This window comes from Clupea harengus, chromosome 20 (assembly GCF_900700415.2).
Source record: "Clupea harengus chromosome 20, Ch_v2.0.2, whole genome shotgun sequence".
NCBI lineage: Eukaryota > Metazoa > Chordata > Actinopteri > Clupeiformes > Clupeidae > Clupea > Clupea harengus.
The window spans coordinates 21,556,933-21,571,632 of record NC_045171.1 but is presented as its reverse complement, the minus strand read 5'-3'; positions in this window follow the sequence as shown (position 1 = coordinate 21,571,632).

The following is a 14,700-nucleotide window of genomic DNA, read 5'->3' as shown; positions in this document are numbered from 1 at the left end:
GGGGACAACTTTATGGTAGGGTCCCCCCCGGGATATCCGCCTATGGTTACAGACAACTCTTAAATCACACCTTGCAGTTTCTTATGAAAGTTAACATTGCAGCTCTAGCATTGTGTTACCTCTTGTAATGAAATGCGGCGAATAAATAAAGTTGATTCGATTTGATTTGATTTAAATCCTTAGGAGAAACTATGCTATGGTTAGATTCTGCTCACCTTGTGAAATTGGTGGAACATAAGCTAAGTGAATTGCCTTGTAGTCTGTTATCTTTCGCTGGTAGCAGAGTAATAACAACAGACTTATTTTAGAGATGTGATTGGTCTTAAGTCTATACAGAGACGACATATACCATGTACATGGATTTTATTGAACAGAATTGAATGTGAAGTCTCTCAAGCACTTATTTTAACTACCAGGGGCATCAGCTTGTCAATTTTCCAAAACCACATTCATTCTCTCATAGCGATTTTCTTGCAAAATTGCTAAGCCGTGACATACAAAATGACGATGACGATTCTCACTCTGTTGAATTTATGTGTTTGGGAAGGGCAAGGGATTTCTCCCCCTTCATTCATTGATATCAAATCCCTTTCTCTATGTACTGTATGTCCTATTAATTCTCTCAGGATTGTTTAATGTCTATGTGAAGCCATTTAACATCATCCACAAGTGGTTGTGATCACTTTGAACCGACGACTGCCTTTTATTAGTGAGCTGATTTTGTGAAATTAAAGGTTGCTTCAAGGCTATGCTGCAAACGGTGTTCCCTGGTTGGTAGCTAAAAAGGGACACATTTAACGGTTTAACCATCTATATGTAGAAGATTAAAGGTTTCTGGGGCTGTTCTTTTTATGTCTAACTATGAGGTGAAAAAATTGCATTCCCATAACATACCCGAGTATTAACCGCAGGGCTGCAGAAATGTACCGAAGGCAATGTATAAACCCCGGTTAATAGTAATACGGTAATAAGTAATACGGTAAATAGTTACTTGAGTTGAAGAAATCGAATTTCTTGCCTCTGACATCATAATACATAGATTTCTTACATCCACTACTCTCCAGAGTATCTGCAAGGTCATTGTGGTTCATCTTCTTTAGGAAGTGCAATGTGATGTTCAGAGCCCCCTCTCTGGCGCTGTAGTTGTCATCTGCTCCACTGTCATAGTATTTGGTAGTTTCTTTTTTCAGGAGTTTCTTGAACCTTTCCAACTCATGCTTCATAAATGCCATTACTCTTTTCTCAAGATCCTTCGACCAAACACAGGGAAATAAAAAAGCAAAGGAATAAACAGGAACAATTTAATTCACATCATTAAGGAAGATCACTTTAGCCATCATACTGCAAACGGCTGAAAGCGAGTGACACCCTCACGGTACTGATACAGCGAAGCAAGATGCTTTAAATGGCCGTGTGGAAATAGTGTAACAGACGAAATAAGCCAGCTAATTAGCAAACTAGTCAGCTAGTAGGCTATCCAGCCACTTGTCTTTATATCAGAACTGTCATTTTGTTGGAGTAAGCACAGGATTACCCCTTACAAGGCCCTCCAAGCTTTCCTTTTTATTAAATTAAATGACCGAACAACACCATAGTCCTGTAATTTTCAAAACGTCAGAGGCAACAACAACAAACAATCTGATTGGCCACTGCTACCAAATTTGCTCCTCATTTGCATAGGATTAAACTTTTCCCAACTTTTTCGCTTGCTTTGCCCAATTCACTCTTTAGGACAAAATCACCTGCCTCAAACAGAAATGAATGGAATACAGAACTACGCATCGCTGGCTTGTATCAGTATCGTAAGAGGATTGATCGCATTTACCTCTAGCATATGGTTTTAAATCATTATTACAACGACATGAAAGAGTTTTGGTCTTACAGAGAAGATGTAGAATAAATCTGCATGAAACTTCTTCTTGAGATCCAGAGCTTTCATGCCTTGAGTTTCCTTGTGCACATTGCTCTTCTTCTTCAGATGTTTTCTGGAGAGTATAGAGAATAATATTTGATATTGTGTGGTGCCATGAAAAATTACTGAGAGATCAGACAAACTAAAACAATTATTCAGCAATGAAAGTTTTTTTTATTTAATGACGTTTCTGTCTCTGGACAACTGATACCTATTTGTTACTCTGTCTGAAAAATGTACACTACTGATTAATTTGAGTGGTTAAGGACATTATTTCAATTTTTTAAGATAATCAGTTTTGTTAGAATAAGTAAATATATAGCTCTCTGATCATTATTACTGTATACACTGTAGTAATGTTATAGTAATCATTTCCATTACTACATTTTATACTTTAATTGAACCCTATGATCCATGATTTCAGAAGGTGGGTTTCCATCCAAATGCAAATTTTCCTTTAAATAAGAAAACCTGAAAGCAAACGCTTGAAATTTGCATTTGAATAGGAAATGTATTCGCTAGACTGGAGTGGCTTAACTCTCAATTCCTATAGGTTATAATATGACTAGGGTTGATAGTAAGTTAATTCGCATTAAGTCACAGTTTTATTAAGTGTTTCCAGTAAAGTTGCTCTGAGGTTAGTTTTGAACCCACAGCTGTTCAGGACTCTGCTCTTGATTAGGATTTTTCATGAATATGCTTAAAATACGCAAACGAGTTTGGAAATCCACATAGAGCTAACGAATAGCTAAGCTTATAGTTGATTAAGACTAATCAGAACCTACAGTACGCATCTGTCAAATTACTCACATAAGACATTTAACCCCCAAAATATAATTCACACACTGGCATGGTAGAAGCTGTAGGAATATTTTTGTATGAATAAGAAAGGATTTACAGGATACCCATTGAATTAGTTTAATGCTTGGATTTGGGTTAGATTGAGACGGAGTTTGGAAATTGACCGTTGGAATTTGAAATAAGAGGGTGTGACCCCAGTTGACCCAAGGGAGAATAATAGGTTTGTTATTAGATAAGGAATGGCCTTTTGATTTGATTCGGGTCAGATGGGTCAATCAAACAGGGCATAGGTGGGAGGTGTTAGAGAAACTTTTAAATAATGTGGCGCGGGTCTATCATGTAGATTTTTTCCGGAACTCATCTCTTTATTGTGTCTTAAATCCTACAATAAAATATGTTAAGAACTTCACATCCTGGTTCGAATTGCTGATTGAGGATTGCATGGAAATGCAATAGACGCGACAAAGCGCATATAGGAACATCTGTATTAGATGAAGCAGTTGAGTAAAGGAGCTTAAATTGCTCTGGCAATCCTGTTCTGCGTTAGGGTTATGCTCAGAAAATGCTACACCGTTGACCCCGATGCTTCTGGACAATTTCAGAGAGTCTCTCTGACATGTTCACCGCTGCAACTGCTTTCAAATAACAGTTAGGGGAGCGACAAGCTACTTTATTGTTTTCTCAAGCCGCACTCGGTTTGTGCTCTGAGACATCAGTGCCCATGACATGAATTTCTATGATGTCATCGCTTCACCCAGCTGCCAGAATAGTGAATATCCTTGAACGACCCTTGAGTAAGATAAGCACACCATTCCAAAATCCCATCTTTTAGAGGTTTCTGTTTCTTCTTAATCAGTACAAGTCAGGCTACTGCTTTCTTTGCCTAGACTCGATCGCTGTGGAGATTACACGTTAGAGCTTTTGGGCAATCTTCAGCCTTTTTTCAATATTACAAATAGGTAACAAATATGAATGAGCCATAATTTCATACACTGTGTGAAGAGATAAAGAAATTCATTGGATGGTTCATTCTCAGTGTTTTTGTTGCTGCTGTATTGAACATGCAGTCAGAATATGACCAGCCCTGTGAAGAAAATACATTAATCAGGGGATGAGCTAGTAGGAGTAGCTCAAAATACCTTTGCTCAGAGGCCAGCTCTCCCTCTCTGAAGTTGGGTGGGTTGAAGTCCTTTGATGAATCGCTCTTCATGGACACACAGCTCTGTGTAGGTGACTCTGGTCTCTTCTCTGTGACACTAAGGAACAGAAAGAACCATTTGAGATCCATAGTGTGTTTTAGTGGGTTAAGACATAGGGTCCTCATTTCATAGGGCAACAAGCTGTGTGTTACCGTAATTACCTGACTATTAACCGCGGTTTATACGTTTATACGTGATTTTGTCACATTTCTGCAGCCCAGTAGTTAACCCTAGGGTGCAGTCTAGACATGGAGATGCATTTTTCCCAACCTAGAAGTAAGTAACGTGCACAGTAACTCTGCCAGGTACAATAGGTCTCTCTCCCTCTTTCACATGTTAGCAGCAAAACATTTAATGAACAGTCAAAAAGAAATCCATATTTTACGGAATTATTCCATTTGTAAAAAGAAATATTGTGCTCCTTCTCACTTTAGGCCTAGCTTAATTATCACTATACTGAGAGATGTTAGGCTATTTTAGAACAGTAAATGGAAGAATGTCGCGTTGATCAGTGGTATAAACTCAGAGAGTACTCTGCTGTAACATGCAAAACTATATCACTTTTTTATTGCGCTATAAGGCCCAGATGAATGATAGCCTACAGGATTACTTTATTCACTGTCTGTGTGGTGTTGATCATAGCTGGATAGCCTACGTAGCCATTTGTTATCATATTGTTTTAAGTTAAATGATCGGTCAATTTGCTAACTAAGTGGTCAATGTTATGCTGCCAAACTTGGTAGAGATTAGATCAGATGTGCCTGCCAGATGTTGAAAACCAAGATGCAGGTTACATTTCAAAGAGGGAAGAGGCAGAAAGCCTTCCTTTTTGATCAGCCAAACCCAAATGAGGCGTCGGTACGCCCTCGAAGGCGCTTAGGTCTGTCCACATGTCAAGAAATTACAAAATGAAACTCCCCGAATAATCAAAATAGCTTCAAGCCATGCCCTTCTTTGTTGCTCGTCAGAACCTGCAGTGCGAATCTGTCAAATTAGGGTTCAAACGCTCACATAAGACATTTAACTCCCGAACATATAATTCACACACTGACATGGTAGAAGCACATATAGGAATGTTCCCCTTCAAAGCCTCATACGTCTGTACGAGAAGAAGGAGTCGCACAGCAGTCAACGCTAATTTGTTCTGTTGATTCTTGAGTAAAGGAGCTTAAATTGCTCTGAAAATCCTATTCGGAGTTAGGTTCATGCTCAGAAAATGCCACACCGTTGACCCCAATGATTCTGGGCAATTATAGAGTGTCTCTCTGACATGTTCTGCGAGCGACAAGTTACTTTATTGTTGGCATAAGCCGCACGTGACAGTTTGTGCTCTGAGACGTCGGTGCTAATGACATGAAATACTATGATGTCATCGCTTCACCCAGCAGCTCCATTGAACCCAGCTGACCGTATGAGTATGGAAATCACATGTTAGCTTTTGAGCAACCGTCAGCCTTTTTTATTTTACAAATAAGTTACAAATATGAACAAGCCTTAAATGAAACACTGTATAAAGAGATTAATAAATTCATTGGATGGTTAATTCTCAGTGTTTTTGTTGCTGTTGTTTTGAACATGCAGTCAGAATAGGACCAGCCCTGTGAAGAACATACATTAATGTGGGGATGAGATAGTAGGAGTAGCTCAAAATACCTTTGCTCAGGGGGCAGCTCTCCCTCTCTGAAGTTGGGTGGGTTGAAGTCCTTTGACGCATCACTCTCCATGGACCCACAGCTCTGTGTAGGTGACTCTGGTCTCTTCTCTGTGACACTAAGGAACAGAAAGAACCATTTGAGATCCATAGTGTGTTGTAGTGGGTTAACACATAGGGCCCTCATTTCATAGGGCAACAAGCTTACCGTAATTTCCTGACTATTAACCACGGATTATACGTTGATTTTGTCACATTTCTGCAGCCCGGTAGTTAACCCTCGGGGGCAGTCTACTCATGGGGATGCATTTTTCCCGAACCTAGAAGTAAGTAACGTGCACAGTAACTCTGCCAGGTACAATGGGCCTCATTCTCGAACGCAGTTAAGAAGAATTTAAGAGGAATTTAAGAGGAATTTCTTCTGAATTGGATTTAGGACAACATTTGGCATTCATGAAAGTTTTCTCATCTGGGATTTGCTCTGAACTTCAGAAGACTTTCCGAACTCGAAATAGCAGTCGTAACTCGGCCAGAGTTTTCTCAAATGCGATTCCTTTTTTGAGGAATCGCATTTAAGAAAACTCTCCGTGTTAATGAATTTGTGAGAAATCGTTGGTGATTGCGTTCACATCAACTCTACAGATCCTCGGATTAAAGTATCATTAACAATTACGTTTCACATGTAGGCCTATATTCATGATTCTACGAGGCACCGTGATGTCATAAAATAAATAAAAGGACTACACCGGAATGCTGCGCTCGTCTAGTGAGCGTCGTTTGGCACTGCCGTCTGTGCAAGTACGGCAATCCAGAATTTTCAAGTAGTTCCACGTTGGTGGAACGAACTGCCTAGCACTACCAGAGCAGGCGCGTCCCTCTCTACCTTTAAGAAGCTTTTGAAGACCCAACTCTTCAGAGAGCACCTCCCTTCCTAACTGGCACTTCGACTAGTGCTTAACTTGCACTTATAGCAGTTACATTACTGCACTTCGTTTTTATTTCCTATTTCGTTTTTCTATTTCTTATGTAAAGTAGTATTTATTGTTACACTAGGTCTCTATTGCTCGTAGCTTGACTGTTCTATCCCTTGTACGTCGCTTTGGACAAAAGTGTCTGCTAAATGACTAAATGTAATGTACACGAACACTGCAAATGTAAGTGAATAAATAAATAAGCACTAAACTCAATCACGTTGATATAGCTATAGTGGAATAGAATGGACACATCTACATCCTGCAACAGTCCATCTCTGCACCGTTCAAGTCATAGACATATATAGTTGAAGTTAGATCTGCGTTTACTCAACGGTGATCGCTTTCCGCTTTGACATGACTCGTTTACGAGTTGCTTTCGTGTAGATTCGGTCGATTCCGACTGCACACGTCACTACGGTTGCGTGCCCTTATAAGGAGCTGGCAGGGCGTGTATGTATGCAAATTCAGGAGCACGAGAACGCGCTTTCAATTTAAGAAAACTCTTCCGGGGGAGCACAGCCCAGAAAACTTCTGCTGCGTAGGACCACATTTTCAAGCGTGCATGAATTTGGCGGATGTCTTTTGCTTACGTTGTTTTTCCGAAGCCCGTAAGAAACATTTCAGAAGAAACTTCAGAAAATGTTCGAGAATGAGGGCCAATGGGTCCATCTCCCTCTTTCACATGCTAGCAGCAAAACATTTAATGAACAGTGAAAAAGAAATCCATATTTTAAGGAATGATTCCATTTGTAGAAAGAAATATTGCGCTCCTTCTCACTTTAGGCCTAGCTTGATTATCATTATACTGAGAGATGTCAGTACTATGCTGTAACATGCAAAACTATATTACTCTTTTTGTTGAACAATAAGGCCCAGATGAACGATAGGCTACAGGATTACTTCATTCACTGTCTCTGTTGCGCTCCTTCTCACTTTAGGCCTAGCTTAATTATCATTATACTGAGAGACGTTAGGCTATTTTAGAACAGTAAATGGGAGAACGTCGGGTTGATCAGTGGTCTAAACTCAGGGAGTATTATGCTAACATGCAAAGCTATATTACTTTTTTGTTTTGCGCAATAAGGCCCAGATGAATGATAGCTTACAGGATTACTTTATTCACTGTCTGTGTGACGTTGATTATGGCTGCATAGCCTACGTAGCCATTTGTTATCATATTGTTTTAAGTTAAATGATCGGTCAATTCACTAACTGAGTGGTCAATGTTATGCTGCCAAACTTGGTAGAGATTAGATCAGATGTGCCTGCCAGATGTTGAAAACCAAGATGCAGGTTACATTTCAAAGAGGGAAGAGGCAGAAATCAGCCAAACCCAAATGAGGCATCGGTACGCCCTCAAAGGCGCTTAGGTCTGTCCACATGTCAAGAAATTACAAAATGAAACTGCCGGAATAATCCAAATAGCTTCACGCCATGCCATTCTTTGTTGCGCGTCAGAACCTGCAGTGCACATCTGTCAAATAAGGGCCCAAAGGCTCACATAAGATATTGAACTCCCCAACATATAATTCAAACACTGACATGGTAGAAGCACATATAGGAGCGTTCCCCTTCAAAGCCTCATATGTCTGTATGAGAAGAAGGAGTCGCACAGCACAGTCAAAGCTAATCTGTTCGGTTGAGTCTTGAGTAAAGGAGCTTAAATTACTCTGAATATCCTGTTCGGAGTTAGGTTCTACTCAGAAAACGCCACACCATTGACCCCGATGCTTCTGGGCAATTTCACAGTGTCTCTCTGACATGTACTGCGAGCGACAAGTTACTTTATTGTTGGCATAAGTCGCACTCAGTTTGTGCTCTGAGACATCGGTGCTAATGGCATGAAATACTATGATGTCATCGCTTCACCCAGCAGCTCCATTGAACCCAGCTGACCGTATGAGTATGGAAATCACACGTTAGCTTTTGAGCAACCGTCAGCCTTTTTTAATTTTACAAATAGGTTACAAATATGAACAAGCCTTAAATGATACACTGTATTAAGAGATGAAGAAATTCATTGGATGGTTCATTATAAGTGTTTTTGTTGCTGTTATATTGAACATGCAGTCAGAATATGACCAGCCCTATGAAGAAAATACATTAATGTGGGGATGAGATAGTAGGAGTAGCTCAAAATACCTTTGCTCAGAGGGCAGCTCTCCCTCTCTGAAGTTGGGTGGGTTGAAGTCCTTTGATGAATCACTCTTCATGGACACACAGCTCTGTGTAGGTGACTCTGGTCTCTTCTCTGTGACACTAAGGAACAGAAAGAACCATTTGAGATCCATAGTGTGTTTTAGTGGGTTAAGACATAGGGCCCCTCATTTCATAGGGCAACAAGCTGTGCGTTACCGTGATTTCCTGACTATTAACCGCGGTTTATACGTTGATTTTGTCACATTTCTGCAGCCCGGTAGTTAACCCTAGGGTGCAGTCTACACATGGGGATGCATTTTTCCCTGCCTAGAAGTTAGTAACGTGCACAGTAACTCTGCCAGGTACAATAGGTCTCTCCCCCTCTTTCACATGTTAGCAGCAAAACATTTAATGAACAGTGAAAAAGAAATCCATATTTTACGGAATTATTCCATTTGTAGAAAGAAATACTGTGCTCTTTCTCACTTTAGGCCTAGCTTAATTATCGCTATACTGAGAGACGTTAGGCTATTTTAGAACAGTAAATGGGAGAACGTTGCGTTGATCAGTGGTCTTATCTCAGGGAGTACTATGCTGTAACATGCAAAACTATATTACTTTTTTGTTTGCGCAATAAGGCCCAGATGAATGATAGGCTACAGGATTACTTTATTCACTGTCTGTGTGGCGCTGAGCATAGCTAAATAGCCTACTTAGCCATTTGTTATCATATTGTTTTGAGTTAAATGATCGGTCAATTTACTAATCGAGTGGTCAATGTTATGCTGCCAAACTTGGTAGAGATTAGATCAGATGTGCCTGCCAGATGTTGAAAACCAAGATGCAGGTTACATTTCAAAGAAGGAAGAGGCAGAAAGCCTTCCTTTTTGATCAGCCAAACCCAAATGAGGCGTCGGCCCACCCTCAAAGGCCTGTCCACATGTCAAGAAATTACAATCATGGACACACAGCTCTGTGTAGGTGACTCTGGTCTCTTATCCACGGTCTCTTAACCACGGTTCATTGGGTGATTGTCACATTTCTGCAGCCCTGCAGTTAGCATTCAGGTGCAGTCTATACATGGGGATACATTTGTATCATTCTGGAAGTTAGTAACGTGTAGAGTAACTCTGCCATGTAGAATGGGTCTCTCTCCCTCTTTCACATGTTAGCAGCAAAACATTTACTGAACAGTGATATTGAAATCCATATTTTACGGAATTATTCCATTTATAGAAAGAGAAATTGCGCTCCTTCTCGCTTTAGGCCAATCTTAATTATCACTACACTGAAAGGACATTAGGCAGTCCCCCCAGGATTTCGCGGGCCTTTTTTGTGATAATTGCGGCCTAAAATTACTGATTTCGCTGGGGCTTTTCCAAAAAGTTGCGTTGAAAGTTGCTGTGTTTTTTAGGTGTTTGTTGCGATGACATTGTGTGAGCAATTGAAAGTCGCGATAAAAAGTTGCAAATTTCCCTCTTTGTAATTACAATTATAATAGAGTTATTTGTTGAAAAATAAATAATTAATAAACAAACATTCTTTAAAGAACAAAACCATTGAGAAATGGTCCTCTAAATAACCTTACTAACATGCCAAACAAAAGATTACCAGGACTACAAAAATGTAGCAAAATAGGCTGTTCTGCCCTCTGCTTATATAGGTCAGAAAATGTATATTGCCTGTATTGTTGTTATGGAAACGAACACAGTATACATTTACATTTACATTTAGTCATTTAGCAGACGCTTTTGTCCAAAGCGACGTACAAGGGAGAGAATATTCAAGCTACGAGCAATAGAACCTGGTGTAACAATAAATAAATACTACTTTACATTAGAAATATAACAAAATGAAATAAAAAGAAAGAAAGAGTGCAGAAGTGTAACTGCTGTAATTGCAAGTTACGCACTAGTCGAAGTGCCAGTTAGGACGGGAAGTGCTCTCTGAAGAGTTGGGTCTTCAAAAGCTTCTTAAAGGTAGAGAGGGACGCCCCTGCTCTGGTAGTGCTGGGCAGCTCATTCCACCAACGTGGAACTACAAATGAGAATAGTCTGGACTGCCGTGCTTGCACAGACGGCAGTGCCAAACGACGCTCACTAGAAGAGCGCAGCATCCTGGGTGTAACATTTGCCCTTACAAGAGCATTTAGGTAGGTGGGAGCAGAACCATCAAGCACTCTGTAGGCAAGCATAAGTGACTTGAACTTAATGCGAGCAGCTACAGGCAGCCAGTGGAGGTCAATAAGAAGCGGGGTGACGTGTGCCCTCTTCGGTTGGTTGAACACCAGACGCGCCGCCGCGTTCTGGATCATTTGTAGTGGTTTCACCACGCAAGCCGGCAGGCCCGTTAGGAGGGCTAGTGTAGGACTTTTACTTTGACATCATTCAAATGTTCGTCTCGTGGGAATGGCATCAGCTGTTAGACCGTTATCTAGAAACATAGCTAGTTATGCTATGTTATGCTAAACACGTAGCGGGAACAGTACATAGGATTTACTTATCCACAACGAAGTGTACCTGTTGGTATTACAAAAGGACCACAAGTAAGACTGAATAAAATGTTATGAATAACTCAGCCTTCACATAAAACGAAAACAAAAAAAAAGCCCATGTCACTGTGATCTGTTTCGCCGCCTGACGTCCTGCCTGCGTTTCTGCTGTTCTCATTCTATGCTTATCAATCTGTTTTGCTATCCTTGTTGATTTATTTTATCCGTATATGTGTTCATGTTGTTCAATTTCATATATTAATTAGCTGTGCCTCATCTCAGATTGCGCAATCCCTCACAAACTGGGTTGAGCGCATGCGTAGAACCTATTTAGTCTTGCTGATCTGACGTAAAACCACAGTGAAAAAGCACGGAGGGGAGGCAAACAGTACCTCTGCTTCAATGGAGGGAGCATGCGAGAGCCCACCGGTCGCGTTTATGCTTGTTCTGCCGTTACTCTTCTTATATTTGACCTTGACTACGAAAATGGAAGATTCTATAGCTAAGCTAAAACATCTCATAACTGGACTTTCAATCAAAACATGAATTGGTCAATAATGGGAGACCAATGCCGTAGCTAAAATGTATGCTTCAAACGACGGGACAAAAGATAACTCGATCGACTTCCCACATCCTAAGCCAAATTGCTTTGAAAATATTTTGAACCTCAAGAATAGATTTGGTTTTGGACGTACAGCGGAGACTAAATATTAGCAAGGGGAAGGGCTTCTCACCCCTCATTCGCTAACATTACATTGAAATCAGAGAAAGCCCTTGCTCCGTTAACTTCCCTTTATTTCTCCTAGGATTGTTTAATGTCTATGTGAAGCCATTTAACACCACACAAGTGGTTGGGATCACTTTGGTGAGCTGATTTTGAGAAATTAAACTTAAATTGCAGCTAAAGTTGTGTTTCCTGGTGGCTACCTTATCTAGTTGCTATGCTAGCTAATTAGCTAGCTAAGGACACTTAAAAACAGACAATTTAAATGGAAGAGTTAAATTTGCATGAAATGATAGCTAGTTATCTAGCTGATGTTATAGTCTCCTCAATTTAACTCTTACAATTATAATGGGAATAGGTAGAAACCCTCAAGGTGCCTGTGCAACTTCGTAAGAGTTCATATTCACGAGTGCATAATCACACATATTAACACCAGTTCATCACAAGCTAGCAGCTGCCAACTGTATGTAGCTACCTTACCTATGTGTGTGTAAAGAATGCTGATATGAAAAACAACCAGTAGTCAATGTGCAAGCTGCCAATTGAATGGTGATTTAAGATACTGTATTGGGTTTATATATTTGTAAATCTGACTGTGAAAGAGTCAGTGCCTCACCAGCCACGAACCTCACCGCACGTTACTGTTCCAAGTAATCCCAAATAGGACTCTGTCGCTTTCTCCCGACTTTTGCCGCCATGACACCAGGTGAAGGGCATGTGTCGGCAGAGATAAGGTGTTGACCAGAGAATCCGTATTGAAACCGGAAGTGGGTGATTTACTCCGTTTGATTGGCTAATAAAGAGACCTTTACTTTTTCGTTGAGAAATTATGTTGATCGCCTGACATTCAAACGATCGGTTTTCTTTAAATTATTATTATTTTTGTGAAGTTATACGGCTCAATACTCAATTGACTTGTTAACCGAACTTTTACGAAGTCATACAACTAAACACACAAGTGACTTGTTAACCGAACTTTTACGAAGCTATATGACCAAACACAAAGCTAGCACTGTTAATTCCGGTATAGCTAGCTAGGTCAATTAGCTGGCCTAAGATACTGTAATTTAAGCTAACCAATTACCTCATTTCCCCCAAAACCCATTGATTGTGTGTATTTGTGATGTGTAACATATATCCTTTATCAGTCATTCAAGTTATTTACGTTTATTTACCGCTAGCGATTGCACCGACACAAGTGTAATTAAATTGCTAGCTGGCTAGCTAGGTAAATTAGCTCGCGTAAGATACTGTGAGAGTGCTAGCTTGAGCTAACCAGCCCAAACACTGAATAGCTAGCTAGGTCAATTAGCCCGCCTAAGATACTGTAATTTAAGCTAACCAATTACCTCATTCCCCCCAAAACCCATCGATTGTATGTGTTTGTGATGTGTAACATATATCCTTAATCAGTCATTCAAGTTATTAATGTTTATTTACCGCTAGCGATTACACCGACACAAGTGTAATTCAATCGCTATTAATGTTAACGTGACACAACATTAAAAGTCAGGCATCGACATGGTTCCTAAAGAATAAATCAAAGGTCCTTGTCCATTTCTGTTCAGGACATGTGACAAGTTGTATCCAACCAGAGACCAGAGTAAAGTGACGACTTCCGGTTTCAATACGGATCCTTTAGGAAATAAGTTATCTCTGCCGACAGCGTGTACTAAAAGTGGTACAGCGGAAGATAAACTAAGGCCATCTATGACAAAGACGAAAACTAAGAACATTTTCTCTATAATTCTATTTTATTTTAGTTAGTTTTGTAAAGACACAATACAGTTTCAGTTAGTTATCGTTTTTTTGTAAAGCCTCGTTTTTATTTTTATTTCAGTTAACGAAAAAAAAAATCACACCTCGTTTTTGTTTTTTCGTTAGTTTTCGTTAACGATAATAACCTTGACACACACTCTCTCTCTCTCTCACACACATACACACACTCCTTCAATTCATTAGTTAGTTACATTTAACTAGATTGCATATTGTGTGTTACTGCTCATCATGGTGTTAAATACGCTGGTCTACTTAAAGTTACACAAGAAAGAATGCTGCCAACCTCTTCTATTCAGAACTCCAATGACCTTCAACCTTGCTATTAATAAGGTAACTTTTGTTGTAGTTATTCATTTAGTTATTAATCAGAGTTCCAAATTAATAGTTTAATATATTTTATGAGACTGATTTGTGGGTTATCTTTATTTTGACCACTATGGAGGACACTACACTTTGTGTGGCGCCCCCTAGGTGTTCAACTTAATTGATCTGCCTTTGTGGTGAATGGTTTATGCCTATCCAATTGTATGAGAGTACCAACATATTCGTGCTACTGTCAGGATAGTACCAATGTGTCTTGGTGGCCCTCGTGCAGACGGTATCACAATTTACACACAATTGCACCCACATTTACCCGGCGCCTGCTCACAGGGTAAGGTACCTAAATAGTCTGGTACTCCCATGTGAGGCTGGTACCAAATTCACCTACAAATATATATATATATATATATATATATTTACAACACACAAAGGGGACTCTCTCCAGTAACCCCTACACATGTGCCAACAAAACAAAAAGAAATCACAATACAGCCAGTACCCACAGTAACTCAAGTAAGATTGCACCCTGGGCACCTACTTGGCCGATTTAGACCCAAATACCAGCACCTTTTAGGCCCAAGCTAGGCCCCAAACTATGCACATACACTAGGTTCAATAAACAAGGCACAAAGAAAACTTTTAGCATGCAGTTTTGACAAATTCACCCTCGGTAAAGGGTCGGCCTGCTTTAGGGATCTCCGCTACTACA